Below are 25,081 nucleotides of genomic sequence, written 5' to 3'. Positions count from 1 at the left end.
ACATCTGGGTCGGGCCCACATCTCCTCCCAGTTGACTGTTGCCAATACACCTCCAAAAGAAGGCACACAGGGGGCCTCCTCATTAGATGCCTGAACCACTTCAACTGGCTCCTCCCAACGTGGAGGAGCCACGGTTCCACCCCGAGGTCCCAGGTAGACAAGCTCCTCACCCCTTCTCTAAAGGTACGGCCTGATGCTGGGGTCACACCGCTGGTGACGGGGCCGCAGCATGAAACCAAGCAGCTCTCGTCTCGTTGCCAGGTCTCTATGCCCCTGGCCCAGGACCTTCTTGCTGTGAGGCAGCAGTGCAATGCACTGCGCCACCGTGCCAATCAGGGTGAACACCGGGTGATAGGCAATAGGAGGGAAGATATGATCTCAATGGCGCTGATCCTTGGAAAATTAACGCCCTGATGACTGCAAAAATTGTTCATGATTCAGTTATTTATTTTTATGAAAAACATGCCAAACCCTATTGATAAAATAAGGAACTCATCATTTTATGTTTCTCCAACAAAGACAATTGAATATTTCAAGGAACGGATGGCAAGACTAGTTTAGTCATTTTCAGACAGGTCATTTATTTAGCTCAGTATACATCCCCGCCATTTGAATAAAAAATTACAGTACACAATGCCCCATCCATCGTATAATTTTTTATTTAATATGGAAAGGGATATAGGTTTAAAATGTTTGGTGCGCCCACAAACACCAGGGGCGCCAAGACAAGAGTTGCTTGGCCTTCTCTGCGCCTCAGCTCTGTCACCGGCGGTGTGTCCCAGCATCAGGCTGAGCTCAGCCACTCTGAGGAGGAACCTTGTTTTGGTCGCCTGTATCCGGAACCTTATCTCCTTCACTACCTAAAGCTCTTGAGTCACACACCACATATTTGTTACACTCCCTAATTGCTGTTGTGGCAAGAATTTAGGGTTCTAAAAACAGGTCCATGACCTAAAAAAGGTTAAAGAAGTAAATGAAGGACTCACTTACTTTTTGTATCTTCGTGTCACGCACCCACGTCACTTCCGTATACAGACAGATAAAGTGCAGCACGGGGGTGTTTCAGTCTCACTTGTCTGTGAAAACTTTCTTCTCCGTATCGTTATGGATTATGCAAAGCGGGTGGCAGAAGCTCTGAATCATATTTCGGACCTTAATCTGACCAGTGTAATAGATACAAGTCGGTGTTAGCAGCGTGTACTGGACCTCATTTTCCGCGATTATAGTCAGTTCTCCCACAGCGACGCGGAGAACGACAGCACTGCTGAATCTGATATTACTCTGGACTTGGAGAACATTTCAAACAGCTGATTTCAAACTTAATGTGAGGATGAAACGGAATATTTTCAAGAACCAGCAGAGGAGACCGACGATACGCCTGTTGTTGTTACAACGGAAGAAGTTGATGACGTGATGAATCCCGTTGAGGTTGGTGACAGATTTTCAGATTTCCAATTTAAACTCCAAAATAATTCCAATTTTATAAAACATGTATATTCTTACTGTTAAATAAAAGCTTTTTTAAAAGAAAAATGAGTTGTGTTGTGTTGAGCTGTTCGTGATTGACCGATTCAGCAGTATGTTAATTAGCCATGAGGCTTTGTTTGTCTGCCAACCCCCATTTGCATTCTGGGAGCTGGCTGAATGAACCTGGTATGGGTAAAACTTTGGAGGTGATTATCTGAGAATCACAGTTTGCCACACTCTTGTTATTAACAAGTCATAGCTTTAAAAATATTTGCTTGATTTGCACAAGTGACACCTTGTTTGGAAGCTCTGATTCTCCACTCTCAAATGATGCGGAAAAAATATTTGGTCTTGATTGAAATTGTTTTTGTGTCGAGATAATGTAAGATACAGTATGAGATAAGAAAGCATATTTTGAGAATAAGGTCTCGATTTATATGAAATATTTGGCCGACGGGACGAGGCCACGTGGTGAGACTGGTATGGTTCTTTTGCAATCGTTGGAATAAGGAACAAATTTTAGATATTTTTCACACGTAGCCTAAATCGTTTGTCAGACTGATTAAATATCTATAAAGTTTCACAGTTCATACAAACCAGAATCGATGACACATGGGTGCCAAACAGAGGAGTTAAATCTGCAGATACCCCCCCACACCCCTTCAAAAAAAATGCAGTTTAAGGCCTGAGTTACTGTGAGACTTAAAAACAAAAACGCTGTCTTCTACGGCTTGCAGTACAAAGTAAAAACCAACTGTAACTCCAGACACCCCCTGTCATACAATGACACATTAATGTGTTTTCTCTTCATAATAAGATTAAACAGAAAATCAATCCCACAAATCAATGTTTCAAGACTTATTTGCAAAATAACTTGATCAATTGATCCTTTTAGTATTTAAGGCCAATCAACATAGACTGATAAACGGCCTAGTACGACAGCTGCAGTAGCCAAAGATGACTACTAGATAACGCTGTTTGCTTAGAATTGGTCGGACATGTATTGAAGGTGCGTTCCAGTGATACTGATACTCGGATAAAGTCCTTCATGCTGGGGAAAAGTGAAAAGGAATGGCCATTTAAGTTGAAGATTGACCCCAACTTTAAATGCCTCTAAATCCTCGCTCAAAACGATTTTATTTGCAAGTGAATAATCCGCCTGTTTGACATTGCACTTTGACATTTTTCTCTGTGACTTTTTTTTTTAAATGCTTTTAGATTTTCATTCCTAAGTGTGTAGTAACATACCCGCTGACTTTCGAGCTGAGTAAGAATCCCAGTGACAAAAGTGGATGCAGGTTTGAGTCCTTCCATGTTCTCAGGTGTAGGTCAGTTTAAAAGATTAATCTCTGAAATTTTATTATGTAAATCTAAGCATTTTGCTCAACTGTGTGCGGAATGATCTTCTAAATGGTTTGAAGACACGACAGACTAGCATTGCTTTTAAAATGGCTTTATTCAGTCAGGGGTTTAAGCAATTTCATTGAGGAAAAACTGTCTAACAGTATAACCACAACAACGGAACATAACCATAAACATGGGACTTTCAATCAAATATGTACACAATATATATTTTGGCTGTTACATGCTGTATTATTAATAAACCAAAAAAATATTCTTCAATATAGATAATGTGTTTCATTATGTTTTTTCTGTGTTCTGGTATTCTGTGTTGTGTTGGAGGACTTCATCATTCTCCATTGCTGCTTGAAAATCCGTTTCTCTGACACAGCACAAGGATATTCCGTAACCCGCACAGACTCCAACGCGCAACTTTGGCCCTTTGTTGTTCTGAGAAGTCTAGGTATTCTACTTCTATTTCAACACAATTTTCATGGAAGAGAGAGCAAGGTTTTTCAGGTCAGGATACATTAGACGATGTAATATAGACATGGTTGATTTTGATACTTTATAATATAACAACCGCCCCTGTGACATCTGGCGTCCCCCTTTGTGAGTCTGGCACCCCAGGTTGGGAATCACTGGTCTAGACCATGTAGCTCAAGTTTAGCTAACTGAACGAAGAGTCCATTTGGGGAAAATACGTGGTGCTTTACGGGCAAGACCACATGCAGTGAGACAAGTATAACCTTCTTGATACAGACTAATACACTCTGTGGCTATTGAAAACAATGACTCTCCTCATGAAACAACTTGTTGAGATTTCTCTTAATATATCAAAAACATAGCTCAATGTCCTAAATACACAAGTTCTACACAGCCCCCTTTTTTAAGCTATTACGGATCACGTTCAGCTCCACGTTTCACAAGGAGTAGATGCAATAAAAAATGACTACTGACGAGAGAGTGACGCAAATACTGTAGATACAACAAGAGCATTTACTTCCTCTGCTAAGCTGTTGTTCCTCTACCTACGCCCATTGAGCTTCACAAATTCAAGCATTTCCTGGAACTCCTCAGAATCACAGTCAATATATCCATCATTTTGGACATATCGCATGAGATCTAAATATTCTTGGACATCGATAATCCCTTTTTCATAATAATACTGGACCACTTGAAAAAAGGCGTTTCTGTAAATATCCATTGTTCTTCCCCTTGACAGTAAAATTAATCTTCTTGGGGGTCTTCTTTCTATACCTGCGACAAAGCGTAAATGGAGAATAGATAGATACATTTTTCCAGTTTAACATCACAAATGAGGAAAATGAGTGATTTTAGAAGACAAACCTGCTCTGTAGCGTATTTCCTGAGAAGCATAAGGATGGGCTATGATCATAGCCTGTTTGAGCATCAACTTTCCATTTCCGCTTGCAATTGTGCGTGCAACTAGAAGCCTATGGATGTGAAAAGAAGAATAAAAATCACTCAGAAATCAAAGGTTGAACACCTGGAACCAGTGACATTAACTGTGGCTCTGTTCCATTGAGGTGTTACTGTGTCCAGCATGAAATTTGGTGTGCAGTCCATGCTGGAATATCAGTCACACCTCAATGAAACAGTTTCACTTACTACTAAGCTGTTTGACCATCTGTAGGCCTCAAAATGTCTGCTGTGACAAGGAACCATCGCTCAAGTCCACAGGTTCATAGCTTTCTAGATGTAATGGTCCAGTAACCCACCTGGCTGCGCTAGAGGCTGCACTTGCGCCGGTAGACAGGGCGTCTCTGTGATGGTGTGTGGAGACCTGAATAGCGAGCAGGTTCTCTCCACGTGGATCATTTCTCAGGCTTAACACCATGTCGTAAAGACCTCGATTTCGGTGACGTAGCTGAGAAAACCCGGGCTGATGTTCCGCCCTCCTCAGGGAATCCAGCGGCGGGATGTGATCAGCTTCAACGTAACCCTTCTCTCCGTCTTTCCCCTGAGAGAAGGGCCTTTCAAAACGCTTGATGCTAAAGCACAAAATATCCACAATTAACTGAAAGCATTCAAATCATAAAAAACTGTAAGTATCTGTCGTCGACCACGCCCCAACTCCGGACTCAATAAAAGACATTCTCAGCCTAGAGATGTAATTCTTTCAGCAGCTTCCGCGTCTCCTCCCAGTTGGCGCTTCCCAATACACCTCCAAAAAAAGGCACACAGGGGGCATCCTTTTCTGATGCCTGAACCACTTCAACCGGCTCCTCTCAACGTGGACGAGCCACGGTTCTACTCAGAGGTCCCAGATAGACAAGCACCTCACCCCTTCTCTAAAAGTACGGCCTGATGCTGGGGTCACACCGCTGGTGACGGGGCCGCAGTGTGAAGCCAAGCAGCTCTCGTCTCGTTGCCAGCTCTCTATGCCCCTGGCGTGTGTGGGTGTGACGGCTCAAAATTGACTGGCTGTTGTTGGCACGGCAAACATTTCAAACCTCTCTCCCATGGGGTTGTGTTATGTCCGCCGACCAGCTCACGGCTTCATGTCCACAAGTAAAGTTGAGCAAGTTTCAACTTTATGCAAATTAGCAGTGCAGAACGCCAGGTGAAAGCCAATAGTAGGGAAGATACGATCTTAAAGGCGCTGATCCTTGGAAAATGAACGCCCCGACGACTGCAAAAATTGTCCATGATTCAGATATTTATTTTTATGAAAGACGTGCCATGCCCTATCGATAAAATAAGGAACTCATCATTTTATGTTTCTCCAACAAAGACAATTGATTACTTCGAGGAACGGGTGGCAAGACTAGTTAAGTCGTTTTTCAGACAGGTCATTAATTTAGCTCAGTAAACATCTCTGCCATTTTAATAAAAAAAATAATAAGGTACACAGGGCCACATCTATCATTATATTTTTTTATTACATTTGGAAAAGGAGATAGGTTTGAAATGTTTGGCCCGCCCACAAACACCAGGGGCACAGAGAATTGGCGACGAGACGAGAGTTGCTTGGCTTCCTCTGCGCCTCAGCTCCGTCACCGGCGGTGTGACCCCAGTATCAGGCTGAGCTCAGCCACTCTGGGGAAGAACCTCAATTTTGTCACCTGTATCCAGGACCTTATTTCCTTCACTACCTAAAGCTCTTGAGTCACACACCACATATTTGTTACACTCCCTAATTGCTGTTGTGGCAAGAATTTAGGGTTCTAAAAACAGGTCCATCACCTAAAAAAGGTTAAAGAAGTCAAAGAAGGACTTACTTTTTGTACAAATCAGCTTTTCCCAGGTGTAGATGATCCTCCACTTCAGATGAATCCATGTCTCCCTTCTCCTGCTTTTCTCTGATTGGCACCTTGACTGGAGTGCTTTTACGTGAATTTGCAAATTCAAATCCAAAATCCCTATTTCGCCTTTCAGCAAGTTTATAGGCAGTGTACAGCATTAATGCTGAACCAACCCCAACAAGGGCAAAAGGACCAAGTCCTAATGATGCTGCTGCTCCTTTGCCTGCAGCTCCAAGGAAAAAAGCCATTGTCAACGTCTCTGTAACTTCAGTTGCTGTTCTCTCTTCGGCAAAATGATCCTTCACGTCAAAGTTACTGCTGTTTTAATGGTAGAATGCTCAAAGGAACACAGAGGAAGACGCAGAGTGGTCACGGGGGTGCATTCGCCAGTGGACATGCCTTATCTCCACTCCCCACCCTGTTTCCTTCTAGGGCTTAGCCAATGCAAGCTGGGGCCAGAAAGCAGCTGATTTCCAAGAAATGCAAGCAGGAGGGGTGGAGCACCGTGCGCTGTTTACAGCTGGCACTCGGCTTTCACCTTCACCCTGGACCGGAGCTTCCCCTTTGCTTCTCTCCTGAACCTTCAGTGAGCTCACTGTTCAGAGTCAAACACTTTAAATGTTCCTCTACTGTGCGTTCATGTTGATTTATAGGTTAAGGTCAGCTTGGTAACCCTACGCTATATGTTCTGTATGTAACTTGGCAGTCAGTCAAACGTCCTCCGTTCACCAAGACTCTGCAGACAGATGAAAAGGTTGAAACTGGGAACAGAAGAGAAGAGCATAATCCCAACAATGCTGACTGCAGGTTTTGTAAATATACTGCACATATTTTACATGATACAAATTTAAAGTCTGGTGGAAGTAGAAGGGCCGAGCTGCTGCTGACACCTACAGGTGAAACATAGAAAATGTTTTTTCTGCTACAGAAGCAGAAAGGAAAATTAAAACATTTGCCTTCCCTCTAGTTGAAACAATATGTGGAAGCCTAATGAATTAATATCACGTCGATGTATCTAAAAACGGCCGTATCCGGAACGGTGCTGAGGGAACTTTGTGAGAGGATTAACACACATACTGTCTTCCATTACCCCATGGACCCCAACCTCCATGGGAAAAAGAACATTTTCTGAGGTGAATGCTTTTAAAGTGGCTTCACTCAGCAAAGACTGCCGCACAGTTTATTTACTTACAGAATTGAAAATAACAATGAGTATAGCAAGAAAGACTTCATGACAAGTGGTAAATCGGTATATCAGCAGCATGAGTGGTGTGCGTGTTGAATGGTGAAAACATAAAACAAGCCAAGGTGTCTGCAGGGAGAGAGCGAGAACGGGGAAGCTTTGTAGAGCGCTGCCCAGGTACTCCCAGTTCACCCTGACAACCCTCTGCTCCGCCCACTGAGTACCTGAAACACAACAGGTCAGCGGAAGAGAGGGGCAGGGCTCGTCTCACTATCGACGACTGTAGTGGTAACCCAGCTTACAGTGTATCCACGACAACCAAACATAAAAACGAGACCGCCCTCAAAAGTGTCATAAAAATGAATTATTGCTGTTTATTTTAAAATGCATATATATATTTGGTCTTGATTGAAATTGTTATTGTCTCGAGATAATGTAAAGACACGGTATGAGATAAGAAAGCATATTTCGAGAATAAGGTCTCGATTTATATTAAATATTTGGCCAATGAGATAAGGCCACGTGGTATGACTGTTATGGTTCTTTAGCAATCGTTGGAATGTATTGGGGACGGTAGCCCAGGAGGTAGAGCTGGTCGTCTAGTAAAGGTTGCTGGTTCCATCCCAGGCTCCTCCTGCTATCATGCTGTAGTGTCCTTGAGCAAGACACTTAACCCTTAGTTGCTCCTGATGGCTGCGTCCGTCGTGTTTGAATAAGTGTAAGTCGCTTTGGATAAAAGCGTCTGCTCAATGTAATAAGGAACAAATTTTAGATATTTTTCACAAGGCCCCTATATAGTTTGTCAGAGTGATTAAATATCTATATAGTTTCACAGTTCATACAAAATAGATTAGATGACACATGGGTGCCAAACAGATGATTTAAAACTGCAGATCCCCCCGCCGCCTCCCAAAAAAAAAAAAAAAAAAATGCAGTTTAAGGCCTGAGTTACTGTGAGACTTTGAAACAAAAATGCTGTCTTCTACAGCTTGCGGCGCAAAGTTAAAGCCCACTGCAACTCCAGACACCCCCTCCCTTCTTCTCATACAATGACACAATAATACATTCCCTCTTCAAAATAAATTAAACGGCAAATCAATCCCACAAATTAATGTTTCAGGACTTTTTTGCGAAATAACTTGTTCAATTGTTCCTTTAAGTATTTAAGGCCAACGAACATGGATTGATCAACGGCCTGGTACGACAGCTGCAGTAACTAAAGCTGACCAATAGATGTCAGTGTTAGCTTATATTTGGTCAGACCTGTATTGAAGGTGCATTCCAGTGATACTGACACTCGGATAAAGTTCAACTCCTTCATGCTGGGGAAAGTGCAAAGGAATGGCCATTTAAATTGAAGATTGACCCCAACTTTAACTGCCTCTAAATCCTCGCTCAAACAATTTTATTTGCAACGGCTTTTCAGAGAATAATCCGCCTGTTTGACATTGCACTTTGACATTTTTCTCTGTGACTTTTTTTTTTAAATGCTTTTAGATTTTCATTCCTAAGTGTGTAGTAACATACCCGCTGACTTTCGAGCTGAGTAAGAATCCCAGTGACAAAAGTGGATGCAGGTTTGAGTCCTTCCATGTTCTCAGGTGTAGGTCAGTTTAAAAGATTAATCTCTGAAATTTTATTATGTAAATCTAAGCATTTTGCTCAACTGTGTGCGGAATGATCTTCTAAATGGTTTGAAGACACGACAGACTAGCATTGCTTTTAAAATGGCTTTATTCAGTCAGGGGTTTAAGCAATTTCATTGAGGAAAAACTGTCTAACAGTATAACCACAACAACGGAACATAACCATAAACATGGGACTTTCAATCAAATATGTACACAATATATATTTTGGCTGTTACATGCTGTATTATTAATAAACCAAAAAAATATTCTTCAATATAGATAATGTGTTTCATTATGTTTTTTCTGTGTTCTGGTATTCTGTGTTGTGTTGGAGGACTTCATCATTCTCCATTGCTGCTTGAAAATCCGTTTCTCTGACACAGCACAAGGATATTCCGTAACCCGCACAGACTCCAACGCGCAACTTTGGCCCTTTGTTGTTCTGAGAAGTCTAGGTATTCTACTTCTATTTCAACACAATTTTCATGGAAGAGAGAGCAAGGTTTTTCAGGTCAGGATACATTAGACGATGTAATATAGACATGGTTGATTTTGATACTTTATAATATAACAACCGCCCCTGTGACATCTGGCGTCCCCCTTTGTGAGTCTGGCACCCCAGGTTGGGAATCACTGGTCTAGACCATGTAGCTCAAGTTTAGCTAACTGAACGAAGAGTCCATTTGGGGAAAATACGTGGTGCTTTACGGGCAAGACCACATGCAGTGAGACAAGTATAACCTTCTTGATACAGACTAATACACTCTGTGGCTATTGAAAACAATGACTCTCCTCATGAAACAACTTGTTGAGATTTCTCTTAATATATCAAAAACATAGCTCAATGTCCTAAATACACAAGTTCTACACAGCCCCCTTTTTTAAGCTATTACGGATCACGTTCAGCTCCACGTTTCACAAGGAGTAGATGCAATAAAAAATGACTACTGACGAGAGAGTGACGCAAATACTGTAGATACAACAAGAGCATTTACTTCCTCTGCTAAGCTGTTGTTCCTCTACCTACGCCTATTGAGCTTCACAAATTCAAGCATTTCCTGGAACTCCTCAGAATCACAGTCAATATATCCATCATTTTGGACATATCGCATGAGAACTAAATATTCTTGGACATCGATAATCCCTTTTTCATAATAATACTGGACCACTTGAAAAAAGGCGTTTCTGTAAATATCCATTGTTCTTCCCCTTGACAGTAAAATTAATCTTCTTGGGGGTCTTCTTTCTATACCTGCGACAAAGCGTAAATGGAGAATAGATAGATACATTTTTCCAGTTTAACATCACAAATGAGGAAAATGAGTGATTTTAGAAGACAAACCTGCTCTGTAGCGTATTTCCTGAGAAGCATAAGGATGGGCTATGATCATAGCCTGTTTGAGCATCAACTTTCCATTTCCGCTTGCAATTGTGCGTGCAACTAGAAGCCTATGGATGTGAAAAGAAGAATAAAAATCACTCAGAAATCAAAGGTTGAACACCTGGAACCAGTGACATTAACTGTGGCTCTGTTCCATTGAGGTGTTACTGTGTCCAGCATGAAATTTGGTGTGCAGTCCATGCTGGAATATCAGTCACACCTCAATGAAACAGTTTCACTTACTACTAAGCTGTTTGACCATCTGTAGGCCTCAAAATGTCTGCTGTGACAAGGAACCATCGCTCAAGTCCACAGGTTCATAGCTTTCTAGATGTAATGGTCCAGTAACCCACCTGGCTGCGCTAGAGGCTGCACTTGCGCCGGTAGACAGGGCGTCTCTGTGATGGTGTGTGGAGACCTGAATAGCGAGCAGGTTCTCTCCACGTGGATCATTTCTCAGGCTTAACACCATGTCGTAAAGACCTCGATTTCGGTGACGTAGCTGAGAAAACCCGGGCTGATGTTCCGCCCTCCTCAGGGAATCCAGCGGCGGGATGTGATCAGCTTCAACGTAACCCTTCTCTCCGTCTTTCCCCTGAGAGAAGGGCCTTTCAAAACGCTTGATGCTAAAGCACAAAATATCCACAATTAACTGAAAGCATTCAAATCATAAAAAACTGTAAGTATCTGTCGTCGACCACGCCCCAACTCCGGACTCAATAAAAGACATTCTCAGCCTAGAGATGTAATTCTTTCAGCAGCTTCCGCGTCTCCTCCCAGTTGGCGCTTCCCAATACACCTCCAAAAAAAGGCACACAGGGGGCATCCTTTTCTGATGCCTGAACCACTTCAACCGGCTCCTCTCAACGTGGACGAGCCACGGTTCTACTCAGAGGTCCCAGATAGACAAGCACCTCACCCCTTCTCTAAAAGTACGGCCTGATGCTGGGGTCACACCGCTGGTGACGGGGCCGCAGTGTGAAGCCAAGCAGCTCTCGTCTCGTTGCCAGCTCTCTATGCCCCTGGCGTGTGTGGGTGTGACGGCTCAAAATTGACTGGCTGTTGTGGGCACGGCAAACATTTCAAACCTCTCTCCCATGGGGTTGTGTTATGTCCGCCGACCAGCTCACGGCTTCATGTCCACAAGTAAAGTTGAGCAAGTTTCAACTTTATGCAAATTAGCAGTGCAGAACGCCAGGTGAAAGCCAATAGTAGGGAAGATACGATCTTAAAGGCGCTGATCCTTGGAAAATGAACGCCCCGACGACTGCAAAAATTGTCCATGATTCAGATATTTATTTTTATGAAAGACGTGCCATGCCCTATCGATAAAATAAGGAACTCATCATTTTATGTTTCTCCAACAAAGACAATTGATTACTTCGAGGAACGGGTGGCAAGACTAGTTAAGTCGTTTTTCAGACAGGTCATTAATTTAGCTCAGTAAACATCTCTGCCATTTTAATAAAAAAAATAATAAGGTACACAGGGCCACATCTATCATTATATTTTTTTATTACATTTGGAAAAGGAGATAGGTTTGAAATGTTTGGCCCGCCCACAAACACCAGGGGCACAGAGAATTGGCGACGAGACGAGAGTTGCTTGGCTTCCTCTGCGCCTCAGCTCCGTCACCGGCGGTGTGACCCCAGTATCAGGCTGAGCTCAGCCACTCTGGGGAAGAACCTCAATTTTGTCACCTGTATCCAGGACCTTATTTCCTTCACTACCTAAAGCTCTTGAGTCACACACCACATATTTGTTACACTCCCTAATTGCTGTTGTGGCAAGAATTTAGGGTTCTAAAAACAGGTCCATCACCTAAAAAAGGTCAAAGAAGTCAAAGAAGGACTTACTTTTTGTACAAATCAGCTTTTCCCAGGTGTAGATGATCCTCCACTTCAGATGAATCCATGTCTCCCTTCTCCTGCTTTTCTCTGATTGGCACCTTGACTGGAGTGCTTTTACGTGAATTTGCAAATTCAAATCCAAAATCCCTATTTCGCCTTTCAGCAAGTTTATAGGCAGTGTACAGCATTAATGCTGAACCAACCCCAACAAGGGCAAAAGGACCAAGTCCTAATGATGCTGCTGCTCCTTTGCCTGCAGCTCCAAGGAAAAAAGCCATTGTCAACGTCTCTGTAACTTCAGTTGCTGTTCTCTCTTCGGCAAAATGATCCTTCACGTCAAAGTTACTGCTGTTTTAATGGTAGAATGCTCAAAGGAACACAGAGGAAGACGCAGAGTGGTCACGGGGGTGCATTCGCCAGTGGACGTGCCTTATCTCCACTCCCCACCCTGTTTCCTTCTAGGGCTTAGCCAATGCAAGCTGGGGCCAGAAAGCAGCTGATTTCCAAGAAATGCAAGCAGGAGGGGTGGAGCACCGTGCGCTGTTTACAGCTGGCACTCGGCTTTCACCTTCACCCTGGACCGGAGCTTCCCCTTTGCTTCTCTCCTGAACCTTCAGTGAGCTCACTGTTCAGAGTCAAACACTTTAAATGTTCCTCTACTGTGCGTTCATGTTGATTTATAGGTTAAGGTCAGCTTGGTAACCCTACGCTATATGTTCTGTATGTAACTTGGCAGTCAGTCAAACGTCCTCCGTTCACCAAGACTCTGCAGACAGATGAAAAGGTTGAAACTGGGAACAGAAGAGAAGAGCATAATCCCAACAATGCTGACTGCAGGTTTTGTAAATATACTGCACATATTTTACATGATACAAATTTAAAGTCTGGTGGAAGTAGAAGGGCCGAGCTGCTGCTGACACCTACAGGTGAAACATAGAAAATGTTTTTTCTGCTACAGAAGCAGAAAGGAAAATTAAAACATTTGCCTTCCCTCTAGTTGAAACAATATGTGGAAGCCTAATGAATTAATATCACGTCGATGTATCTAAAAACGGCCGTATCCGGAACGGTGCTGAGGGAACTTTGTGAGAGGATTAACACACATACTGTCTTCCATTACCCCATGGACCCCAACCTCCATGGGAAAAAGAACATTTTCTGAGGTGAATGCTTTTAAAGTGGCTTCACTCAGCAAAGACTGCCGCACAGTTTATTTACTTACAGAATTGAAAATAACAATGAGTATAGCAAGAAAGACTTCATGACAAGTGGTAAATCAGTATATCAGCAGCATGAGTGGTGTGCGTGTTGAATGGTGAAAACATAAAACAAGCCAAGGTGTCTGCAGGGAGAGAGCGAGAACGGGGAAGCTTTGTAGAGCGCTGCCCAGGTACTCCCAGTTCACCCTGACAACCCTCTGCTCCGCCCACTGAGTACCTGAAACACAACAGGTCAGCGGAAGAGAGGGGCAGGGCTCGTCTCACTATCGACGACTGTAGTGGTAACCCAGCTTACAGTGTATCCACGACAACCAAACATAAAAACGAGACCGCCCTCAAAAGTGTCATAAAAATGAATTATTGCTGTTTATTTTAAAATGCATATATATATTTGGTCTTGATTGAAATTGTTATTGTCTCGAGATAATGTAAAGACACGGTATGAGATAAGAAAGCATATTTCGAGAATAAGGTCTCGATTTATATTAAATATTTGGCCAATGAGATAAGGCCACGTGGTATGACTGTTATGGTTCTTTAGCAATCGTTGGAATGTATTGGGGACGGTAGCCCAGGAGGTAGAGCTGGTCGTCTAGTAAAGGTTGCTGGTTCCATCCCAGGCTCCTCCTGCTATCATGCTGTAGTGTCCTTGAGCAAGACACTTAACCCGTAGTTGCTCCTGATGGCTGCGTCCGTCGTGTTTGAATAAGTGTAAGTCGCTTTGGATAAAAGCGTCTGCTCAATGTAATAAGGAACAAATTTTAGATATTTTTCACAAGGCCCCTATATAGTTTGTCAGAGTGATTAAATATCTATATAGTTTCACAGTTCATACAAAATAGATTAGATGACACATGGGTGCCAAACAGATGATTTAAAACTGCAGATCCCCCCGCCGCCTCCCAAAAAAAAAAAAAAAAAAATGCAGTTTAAGGCCTGAGTTACTGTGAGACTTTGAAACAAAAATGCTGTCTTCTACAGCTTGCGGCGCAAAGTTAAAGCCCACTGCAACTCCAGACACCCCCTCCCTTCTTCTCATACAATGACACAATAATACATTCCCTCTTCAAAATAAATTAAACGGCAAATCAATCCCACAAATTAATGTTTCAGGACTTTTTTGCGAAATAACTTGTTCAATTGTTCCTTTAAGTATTTAAGGCCAACGAACATGGATTGATCAACGGCCTGGTACGACAGCTGCAGTAACTAAAGCTGACCAATAGATGTCAGTGTTAGCTTATATTTGGTCAGACCTGTATTGAAGGTGCATTCCAGTGATACTGACACTCGGATAAAGTTCAACTCCTTCATGCTGGGGAAAGTGCAAAGGAATGGCCATTTAAATTGAAGATTGACCCCAACTTTAACTGCCTCTAAATCCTCGCTCAAACAATTTTATTTGCAACGGCTTTTCAGAGAATAATCCGCCTGTTTGACATTGCACTTTGACATTTTTCTCTGTGACTTTTTTTTTTAAATGCTTTTAGATTTTCATTCCTAAGTGTGTAGTAACATACCCGCTGACTTTCGAGCTGAGTAAGAATCCCAGTGACAAAAGTGGATGCAGGTTTGAGTCCTTCCATGTTCTCAGGTGTAGGTCAGTTTAAAAGATTAATCTCTGAAATTTTATTATGTAAATCTAAGCATTTTGCTCAACTGTGTGCGGAATGATCTTCTAAATGGTTTGAAGACACGACAGACTAGCATTGCTTTTAAAATGGCTTTATTCAGTCAGGGGTTTAAGCAATTTCATTGAGGAAAAACTGTCTAACAGTATAACCACAACAACGGAACATAACCATAAACATGGGACTTTCAATCAAATATGTACACAATATATATTTTGGCTGTTACATGCTGTATTATTAATAAACCAAAAAAATATTCTTCAATATAGATAATGTGTTTCATTATGTTTTTTCTGTGTTCTGGTATTCTGTGTTGTGTTGGAGGACTTCATCATTCTCCATTGCTGCTTGAAAATCCGTTTCTCTGACACAGCACAAGGATATTCCGTAACCCGCACAGACTCCAACGCGCAACTTTGGCCCTTTGTTGTTCTGAGAAGTCTAGGTATTCTACTTCTATTTCAACACAATTTTCATGGAAGAGAGAGCAAGGTTTTTCAGGTCAGGATACATTAGACGATGTAATATAGACATGGTTGATTTTGATACTTTATAATATAACAACCGCCCCTGTGACATCTGGCGTCCCCCTTTGTGAGTCTGGCACCCCAGGTTGGGAATCACTGGTCTAGACCATGTAGCTCAAGTTTAGCTAACTGAACGAAGAGTCCATTTGGGGAAAATACGTGGTGCTTTACGGGCAAGACCACATGCAGTGAGACAAGTATAACCTTCTTGATACAGACTAATACACTCTGTGGCTATTGAAAACAATGACTCTCCTCATGAAACAACTTGTTGAGATTTCTCTTAATATATCAAAAACATAGCTCAATGTCCTAAATACACAAGTTCTACACAGCCCCCTTTTTTAAGCTATTACGGATCACGTTCAGCTCCACGTTTCACAAGGAGTAGATGCAATAAAAAATGACTACTGACGAGAGAGTGACGCAAATACTGTAGATACAACAAGAGCATTTACTTCCTCTGCTAAGCTGTTGTTCCTCTACCTACGCCCATTGAGCTTCACAAATTCAAGCATTTCCTGGAACTCCTCAGAATCACAGTCAATATATCCATCATTTTGGACATATCGCATGAGATCTAAATATTCTTGGACATCGATAATCCCTTTTTCATAATAATACTGGACCACTTGAAAAAAGGCGTTTCTGTAAATATCCATTGTTCTTCCCCTTGACAGTAAAATTAATCTTCTTGGGGGTCTTCTTTCTATACCTGCGACAAAGCGTAAATGGAGAATAGATAGATACATTTTTCCAGTTTAACATCACAAATGAGGAAAATGAGTGATTTTAGAAGACAAACCTGCTCTGTAGCGTATTTCCTGAGAAGCATAAGGATGGGCTATGATCATAGCCTGTTTGAGCATCAACTTTCCATTTCCGCTTGCAATTGTGCGTGCAACTAGAAGCCTATGGATGTGAAAAGAAGAATAAAAATCACTCAGAAATCAAAGGTTGAACACCTGGAACCAGTGACATTAACTGTGGCTCTGTTCCATTGAGGTGTTACTGTGTCCAGCATGAAATTTGGTGTGCAGTCCATGCTGGAATATCAGTCACACCTCAATGAAACAGTTTCACTTACTACTAAGCTGTTTGACCATCTGTAGGCCTCAAAATGTCTGCTGTGACAAGGAACCATCGCTCAAGTCCACAGGTTCATAGCTTTCTAGATGTAATGGTCCAGTAACCCACCTGGCTGCGCTAGAGGCTGCACTTGCGCCGGTAGACAGGGCGTCTCTGTGATGGTGTGTGGAGACCTGAATAGCGAGCAGGTTCTCTCCACGTGGATCATTTCTCAGGCTTAACACCATGTCGTAAAGACCTCGATTTCGGTGACGTAGCTGAGAAAACCCGGGCTGATGTTCCGCCCTCCTCAGGGAATCCAGCGGCGGGATGTGATCAGCTTCAACGTAACCCTTCTCTCCGTCTTTCCCCTGAGAGAAGGGCCTTTCAAAACGCTTGATGCTAAAGCACAAAATATCCACAATTAACTGAAAGCATTCAAATCATAAAAAACTGTAAGTATCTGTCGTCGACCACGCCCCAACTCCGGACTCAATAAAAGACATTCTCAGCCTAGAGATGTAATTCTTTCAGCAGCTTCCGCGTCTCCTCCCAGTTGGCGCTTCCCAATACACCTCCAAAAAAAGGCACACAGGGGGCATCCTTTTCTGATGCCTGAACCACTTCAACCGGCTCCTCTCAACGTGGACGAGCCACGGTTCTACTCAGAGGTCCCAGATAGACAAGCACCTCACCCCTTCTCTCAAAGTACGGCCTGATGCTGGGGTCACACCGCTGGTGACGGGGCCGCAGTGTGAAGCCAAGCAGCTCTCGTCTCGTTGCCAGCTCTCTATGCCCCTGGCGTGTGTGGGTGTGACGGCTCAAAATTGACTGGCTGTTGTGGGCACGGCAAACATTTCAAACCTCTCTCCCATGGGGTTGTGTTATGTCCGCCGACCAGCTCACGGCTTCATGTCCACAAGTAAAGTTGAGCAAGTTTCAACTTTATGCAAATTAGCAGTGCAGAACGCCAGGTGAAAGCCAATAGTAGGGAAGATACGATCTTAAAGGCGCTGATCCTTGGAAAATGAACGCCCCGACGACTGCAAAAATTGTCCATGATTCAGATATTTATTTTTATGAAAGACGTGCCATGCCCTATCGATAAAATAAGGAACTCATCATTTTATGTTTCTCCAACAAAGACAATTGATTACTTCGAGGAACGGGTGGCAAGACTAGTTAAGTCGTTTTTCAGACAGGTCATTAATTTAGCTCAGTAAACATCTCTGCCATTTTAATAAAAAAAATAATAAGGTACACAGGGCCACATCTATCATTATATTTTTTTATTACATTTGGAAAAGGAGATAGGTTTGAAATGTTTGGCCCGCCCACAAACACCAGGGGCACAGAGAATTGGCGACGAGACGAGAGTTGCTTGGCTTCCTCTGCGCCTCAGCTCCGTCACCGGCGGTGTGACCCCAGTATCAGGCTGAGCTCAGCCACTCTGGGGAAGAACCTCAATTTTGTCACCTGTATCCAGGACCTTATTTCCTTCACTACCTAAAGCTCTTGAGTCACACACCACATATTTGTTACACTCCCTAATTGCTGTTGTGGCAAGAATTTAGGGTTCTAAAAACAGGTCCATCACCTAAAAAAGGTTAAAGAAGTCAAAGAAGGACTTACTTTTTGTACAAATCAGCTTTTCCCAGGTGTAGATGATCCTCCACTTCAGATGAATCCATGTCTCCCTTCTCCTGCTTTTCTCTGATTGGCACCTTGACTGGAGTGCTTTTACGTGAATTTGCAAATTCAAATCCAAAATCCCTATTTCGCCTTTCAGCAAGTTTATAGGCAGTGTACAGCATTAATGCTGAACCAACCCCAACAAGGGCAAAAGGACCAAGTCCTAATGATGCTGCTGCTCCTTTGCCTGCAGCTCCAAGGAAAAAAGCCATTGTCAACGTCTCTGTAACTTCAGTTGCTGTTCTCTCTTCGGCAAAATGATCCTTCACGTCAAAGTTACTGCTGTTTTAATGGTAGAATGCTCAAAGGAACACAGAGGAAGACGCAGAGTGGTCACGGGGGTGCATTCGCCAGTGGACGTGCCTTATCTCCACTCCCCACCCTGTTTCCTTCTAGGGCTTAGCCAATGCAAGCTGGGGCCAGAAAGCAGCTGATTTCCAAGAAATGCAAGCAGGAGGGGTGGAGCACCGTGCGCTGTTTACAGCTGGCACTCGGCTTTCACCTTCACCCTGGACCGGAGCTTCCCCTTTGCTTCTCTCCTGAACCTTCAGTGAGCTCACTGTTCAGAGTCAAACACTTTAAATGTTCCTCTACTGTGCGTTCATGTTGATTTATAGGTTAAGGTCAGCTTGGTAACCCTACGCTATATGTTCTGTATGTAACTTGGCAGTCAGTCAAACGTCCTCCGTTCACCAAGACTCCACATACAGATGAAAAGGTTGAAACTGGGAACAGAAGAGAAGAGCATAATCCCAACAACGCTGACTGCAGGTTTTGTAAATCGACTGCACATATTTTACATGACATGAATTTAAAGTCTGGTGGAAGTAGAAGGGCCGAGCTTCTGCTGACACCTACAGGTTAAACATAGAAAATGTTTTTTAGACGCCACAATTTTTTTCTGCTCCAGAGGCGGAAAGGAAGACTGAAACATTGGCCTTATAGTTTGTCAGAGTGATTAAACATCTATATAGTTTCGCAGTTCATCAGAAATAGATTCGATGACACTTGGGTGCCAAACAGAGGATTTGAAACTGCAGATGCCCCCCCACCCCCTCCCAAAAGTAAAAAAAAAAATGCTGTTAGAGGCCTGAGTTACTGGGAGACTTTAAATCAAAAACTGGTGTTCTGCGGCTTGCAGCACAAAGTAAAAACCCACTGCAACTCCAGACACCCCCCCCCCCACACACACACACACACCACCTGTCATACAATGACAAAATAATATGTTCCCTCTTCATAATAAGATTAAACAGAAAATCAATCTCACAAAACAATGTCTCAGGACTTATTTGGGAAATGTTTGTTCAATTGTTCCTTTTAGTAATGAAGGCCAAGGGACATGGATTTACCAACGACCTGGTGCGAAAGCTGAAGTAGCTAAAGATGACCACTAGATAACGCTGTTTGCTTATATTTGGTCAGACCTGTATTGAGGATGCGTTCCAGTGATACGGACACTCGGATAAATTCCTTGCTGCTGGGGATTAGTGCAAAGGAATGGCCATTTAAGGTGACGTTTGACCCCTACTGCAACTGCTTCCAAATCCAAGCTCAAAACGATTTTTTTTAAACTGATTTTCAGTGAATGATCCGCCTGTTTGACATTGGACTTTGACTTTGTTTTTTAAAAAAACTGTTCAATTTAGATAATGTGTTTCATTATGTTTTTCAGTCTTCTGTGTTATGTTGGAGGATTTTATCATTCTCCATTGCTGCTTGAATATCGGATTCTCCAACGCAGCACAAGGATGTTCTGTAACACAGACTCACTGCACCCGCACAACTTTGGCCCTTTGTTGTTCTGAGAAGATTAGATGAAACATGGATACTGATTGGGGAGTGGCGTGACTACTGCAGATACAACAACCGCAGGTACTTCATCTGCCAAGCTTCCTACGATCATGGAGCTTCACAAATTCAAGCACTTCTCCTCAAACTCCTCAGAATAAGTGATATATCCATCATTTTCGTCATATTCCATGAGATTGGCACATTCTTGGGCGTCGATAATCCCTTTTTCCCAATAACACTAGACCACTTGAAAATAAGCGTCTCAGTCTTAATCTTCTTGGAGTCTACTGTCTATACCTGTCTATTCCTGGAGAATACATAGATACATTTTTCCAGCTCAATATCAAGCACCACAAATGAGGCAAATGAATGATTTCAGAAGACAAACCTGCTCTGTCTCATTTATCCTGGGAAGCATAAGGATGGGCTATAATCATAGCCTGTTTGAGCATCAACTTTGTGCGTGCAACAAGAAGCCTATGGATGTGAAAGGAAGAATATAAATCACTCAGAACTCAGACACTTGGACATGGAGGCAAAGGTTAAACACCTGGAACCAGTAACATTAACTGTGACTCTGTTCCATTGCAGCACCTGAAGTTATATCATGTTTCTCTAATGTTCCGGTGACGTCTGTGCGTGTGCATTACTTGGTTGAATCATTTCCCAACTTTACCTGATTTTGGATTACGGATTTCGGATTGTTTGCACTGTGATATCCCTACTTTTTCCTGGCTTTGACGCTTGACTAAACTGTTTTTTGGATTTTGGAACGTGGACTTTGGCTTGGCTAGAGCTCGGCTAACGCTGATTCAAGGTTCTAGGTGTGTTTGAGCCATTGGGATACACCCTCCATTTCATTTTTCTCGGCTGCTACACAAGGAGTTTAAGCTGAGACATAAATGATCAGCGTACGTCTAACAACCAGCTCTTTTACAGCATGTTTATAAATAATTTATGTATAACCTAAAGAGCAGAGGCCCCAAGATCGAACCTTGTGGAATGCCCGTTCTGGATCGTCAGGGGATTGAAAGAAATGTTAATTATACACAAACCAGCAAGAACTCTCAGGTCCAAAAGCAGTGGTGTTTTAACTATCCCTCATACCAACTCTGAAGCAGGGGAGGCTGCCTTCTGTATCTATGCCCCAAGTAAATGGAACACCCGGACGACCTGAGAGGAGCCCCCACACTGAACACTTTTTAAAGCAGGTTAAAAACCTTGCTGTTCACTACAATCTGTGTGTGTGTGTGTGTGTGTGTGTGTTTGTGTGTGTGTTTGTGTGTGTGCTCTGTATGCTGTGAGATTTGTGTGTGTGCTCTGTATGCTGTGAGATCTGTTTATTCTGCACTGACTGTTCTAATGATTGCACAGACATTTTCTGCTGCTGTTTCTGATGTTGCCGCAGTTTACATAGTTACTGTTGTTTCTGTTGTTGTTTCTTTTGGTGCTGCGGTTGCTGTTTCTGTTGTTTCTGTTGTTGCTACTGATTCTGTTGTTCTTTCTGTTGTGGCTGCTATTGCTGCTGCTGCTGCTGTTGTTTTTTCTGTTGTTGCTGCTGGTGTTGTTGTTGTTGGTGCCGCGGCTGCTGTTGTTGTTTCTGTTGCTGCTGCTGTTGTTGCTGCTGCTGCTGTTGCTACTGCTGTTGTAGTTGTTTTTGTTGTTGTTGTTGTGTGTGTGTGTGTGTGTGTGTGTGTGTGTGTCTTCTCTATGTTGTGAGATTTGTGTGTGTGCTCTGTATGCTGTGAGATTTGTGTGCGTGCGCTGTATGCTGTGAGATCTGTGTGTGCTCTGTATGCTGTGAGATCTGTTTATTCTGCAATGACTGTTCTTATGATTGCACAGACATTTTCTGCTGCTGTTTCTGATGTTGCTGGTGTTTATTTTGTTGCTGCTGTTTCTGTTGTGGCTGCTATTGTTGCTGCTGCTACTGTTGTTGTTTCGGTTGTTGTTGCTGTTGCTGTTGTTGTTGCTGCTGCTGTTGCTACTGCTGTTGTAGTTGTTTTTGTTGTTGTTGTAATGTGTATGTGTGTGTGTGTGTGTGTGTGTGTGTGTCCTCTATGTTGTGAGACTATTCTTATGATTGCACAGACATTTTCTGCTGCTGTTTCTGATGTTGCTGCTGTTTATTTTGTTGCAATTGTTTCTGTTGTTGTTTCTGTTGGTGCTGCGGTTGCTGTTGCTGCTTTTTCTGTTGTTTCTGTTGTTGCTGCTGTTTCTGTTGTTTTTTCTGTTGGTGCTGCTGGTGTTGTTGTTGTTGCTGCTGTTGTTTCTGTTGCTTCGGTTTCTGTTGTTCTTTCTGTTGTTGCTGCTGGTGTTTCTGCTGTTGATGCTGCTGTTGTTGCTACTGCTATTGTAGTTGTTTTGGTTGGTGTTGTTGTTGTTGCTGTTGTTGTCGTGTGTGTGTGTGTGTGTGTGTGTGTGTCTTCTCTATGTTGTGAGATTTGTGTGTGTGCTCTGTATGCTGTGAGATCTGTTTATTCTGCACTGACTGTTCTTATGATTGCACAGACATTTTCTACTGCTGTTTCTGATGTTGCTGCTGTTGCTGCTGTTCTGTTGTGGCTGCTATTGTTGCTGCTGCTGCTCTTGTTCTTTTTGTTGCTGCCGCTGTTGTTGCTGCTGTTGTTGCTGCTGCTGTTGTTGCTACTGCTGATGTGGTATTTTTTTTTTGTTGGTGTGTGTGTGTGTGTGTGTGTGTGTGTGTTCTCTATGTTGTGAGATTACGGGTTAGTGCTGTTGTTTCTGTTGTTGCTGTTTTCTTCTGTTATTGCTGCTGTTTCTGTTGTTTCTGTTGTTGCTGCGGCTGCTGCTGCTGCTGTTGTTTCTGTTGTTGTTTCTGTTGTTGCTGCTAGTGGTGCTGCTGCTGCTGTTGTTGTTGTTGTTGCTGTTGATTTTTTCTGTTGTTGCTGCTGCTCTTGCTTCTGTTTTGAGATTACAGTGAGAGGGTCATAAGAAGGGCATGTTTTCAGAGAGAGAGAGAGAGAGAGAGTCAAAAGGATCTCCCTCACAAGGTTTGAATGAAAACTTGACCCGTAATTTACAGACGTTAATTAAAGCCCTGCAACTGAATTGAGATGATCTTTGTGTGCGCGTTACTTCAGTGAATCGTCTCCCAACTCAACCTGATTTTGGATTAGATATTTTGGATTGTTGGCACTGTGATATCCCTACTATTTCCCTACTGAACTGTTTTTGGAACGTGGACTTTGGCTTGGCTAGCGCTAGTTGTTTCTGCTGTTGTTGTAGTTGTTTTTGCTGATGTTTTTGTCGTTGCTGCTGGACTTGTTGTTTCTGTTGCTGCTGGTGTTGTTGTTGTTTCTGTTGCTGCTTCTGTTGTTTTTGCTGCTGTTTCTTTTGTTTCTACTATAGTTGTTTCTCCTGTTAATGTTGTTTCTGTTGTTTCTGTTGTTTCTTTTGTTGTTGTTGTTTCTGTTGTTTCTGTGCTGCTGCTGTTTCAGTTGTTGTTTCTGTTGTTGTTGTTGTTGCTGCTGCAGTTGTTGCTGCTGCTGCTATTGTTGTTGCTGCTTTTTTTGTTGCTACAGTTGTAGTTGTTTTTGCTGTTGTTTTTGTTGTTGATGCTGCTGTTGTAGTTGTTTTTCCTATTATTTTTTGTTGTTGTTGCTGCTGTTGTTGATGTTGCTTCTGCTGCTGCTTTTGTTGATGTTTATGTGGCTGCTGCTGCTGTTGTTGTTTTTTGTTGCTGCTGCTGTTGCTGTGTTGCTACTGCGGGTGTTTTAGTTGTTTCAGGGGCATTCTTTTGAGATGACCAGCTGACAACTAAGCCCATTGTGTTGCCCTGGTATGAAATGTGCTTTATAAATAAAGTGTGCCTCGGCTTGACTTAACATTGAGGTGTTACAGTGTCTAGCATGAAATTCAATGTGCATGAGTGCGCAAGAGTCCATGCTGGAATATCAGTAACACCTCAATGAAACAGACGTACCATTAATGTTAATAATTTAAACTGTTCGACTATCTATAGTCTTCAGAATGTCTGCCGTGACAATGAACCATCCCTCGAGTGCACAGGTATATAGCGTACTAGATGTGATTGACCAGCAACCCACCTGGCTGCGCGAGAGGCTGCACCTGCACCGGTAGACAGGGTGTCTCTGGGATGAAGTGTGGAGACCTGAATAGTGGGCAGGTTTTCTCCACATTGATCATTTCTCAGGCTTAAACTGGATTTCTGTATTGCAGCTGAGAAAACCCAGGCAGATGTTCCGCCCTCCTAACCCTTCTCAACGTCTGCCCCCTTAGAGAAGGGCCTTTCATTACGCTTGATGCTAGACCACAAAATATTCACAATCAATTGAAAGGATGCATTTCAAAAATAAGCCTCATTAGAGTTGGTGTAAGCATTAATGCCTGAAGGTTGCAGCTTTCTATACAATCTGCCATCGACCACGCCCCAACTCCTGACTATATAACAGTCGTTCTCAACCGATAGATGTAATTCCTTCACCAGCTCCTGGGTTGGCCCCAGGGTCTCCTCCCACTTGGCAGTGCCCGATACACCTCCAAAAGGAGGCACACATGGGGCATCCTTATCAGATGCCTGAACCACCTCAACTTGCTCCTTTTGACATGGAGGAGCAGTGTTTCTACTACGAGGTCCCGGAGGTTCGAGATTCAGTTCCTAAATTTCATGACAGTCAACACCACATATTTGTTACACTCTTTTAATACTAAAAACAGATTAATTGGTTAAAAAAGGTTAAAGAAGTCAAAGAAGGACTTCCTTTTTTTTTTTACAAATCAATTATTCCAGGTGTAGATGATCCTCCACTTTAGATTAATCCATGTCTCCCTTTTCCTGCTTTTCCCTGATCGGCAGGTTCAGTTGAGTGTTTCAATGTGAATTTGCATATTTGCATTTTTTTTTTTTTAAATCGATCTTAAATCGCTATCGTGTTTTCTAGTACAGTCTAGAACTTTATAGGCACTGTCTAGTGCTACTGCACCATGTGCAAGAGGACCAAATCCAAATGATGCTGCTGCTACTTGCCTGGGGCTCCAAACAAAAA

The 25,081-nt window shown here is 42.7% G+C and overlaps 3 long non-coding RNA genes across 3 annotated transcripts; all 3 read right to left on the bottom strand.

Moving 5' to 3' along the window:
* Positions 1-2,910: 2,910 nt before the first annotated feature.
* Positions 2,911-6,452, bottom strand: LOC307238797. The gene is made up of 4 exons (XR_013844448.1): positions 6,054-6,452; positions 4,551-4,823; positions 4,159-4,265; positions 2,911-4,068 (listed from the first exon to the last, which is right to left on the bottom strand). It is a non-coding gene; the product is annotated as an uncharacterized lncRNA (long non-coding RNA).
* Positions 6,453-8,982: 2,530 nt separating this feature from the next.
* LOC307239474 lies at positions 8,983-12,535 on the bottom strand. Its single transcript, XR_013844473.1, has 4 exons — positions 12,126-12,535; positions 10,623-10,895; positions 10,231-10,337; positions 8,983-10,140 (listed from the first exon to the last, which is right to left on the bottom strand). It is a non-coding gene; the product is annotated as an uncharacterized lncRNA (long non-coding RNA).
* Positions 12,536-15,054: 2,519 nt separating this feature from the next.
* LOC307239185 lies at positions 15,055-18,607 on the bottom strand. Its single transcript, XR_013844462.1, has 4 exons — positions 18,198-18,607; positions 16,695-16,967; positions 16,303-16,409; positions 15,055-16,212 (listed from the first exon to the last, which is right to left on the bottom strand). It is a non-coding gene; the product is annotated as an uncharacterized lncRNA (long non-coding RNA).
* Between the last annotated feature and the right edge of the window lie 6,474 nt (positions 18,608-25,081).

This window comes from Zeus faber (assembly GCF_960531495.2).
Source record: "Zeus faber genome assembly, chromosome: 13".
Lineage (NCBI taxonomy): Eukaryota > Metazoa > Chordata > Actinopteri > Zeiformes > Zeidae > Zeus > Zeus faber.
Note: the sequence above shows the minus strand (reverse complement) of the source record. Positions and strands in the feature narration are given on the sequence as shown.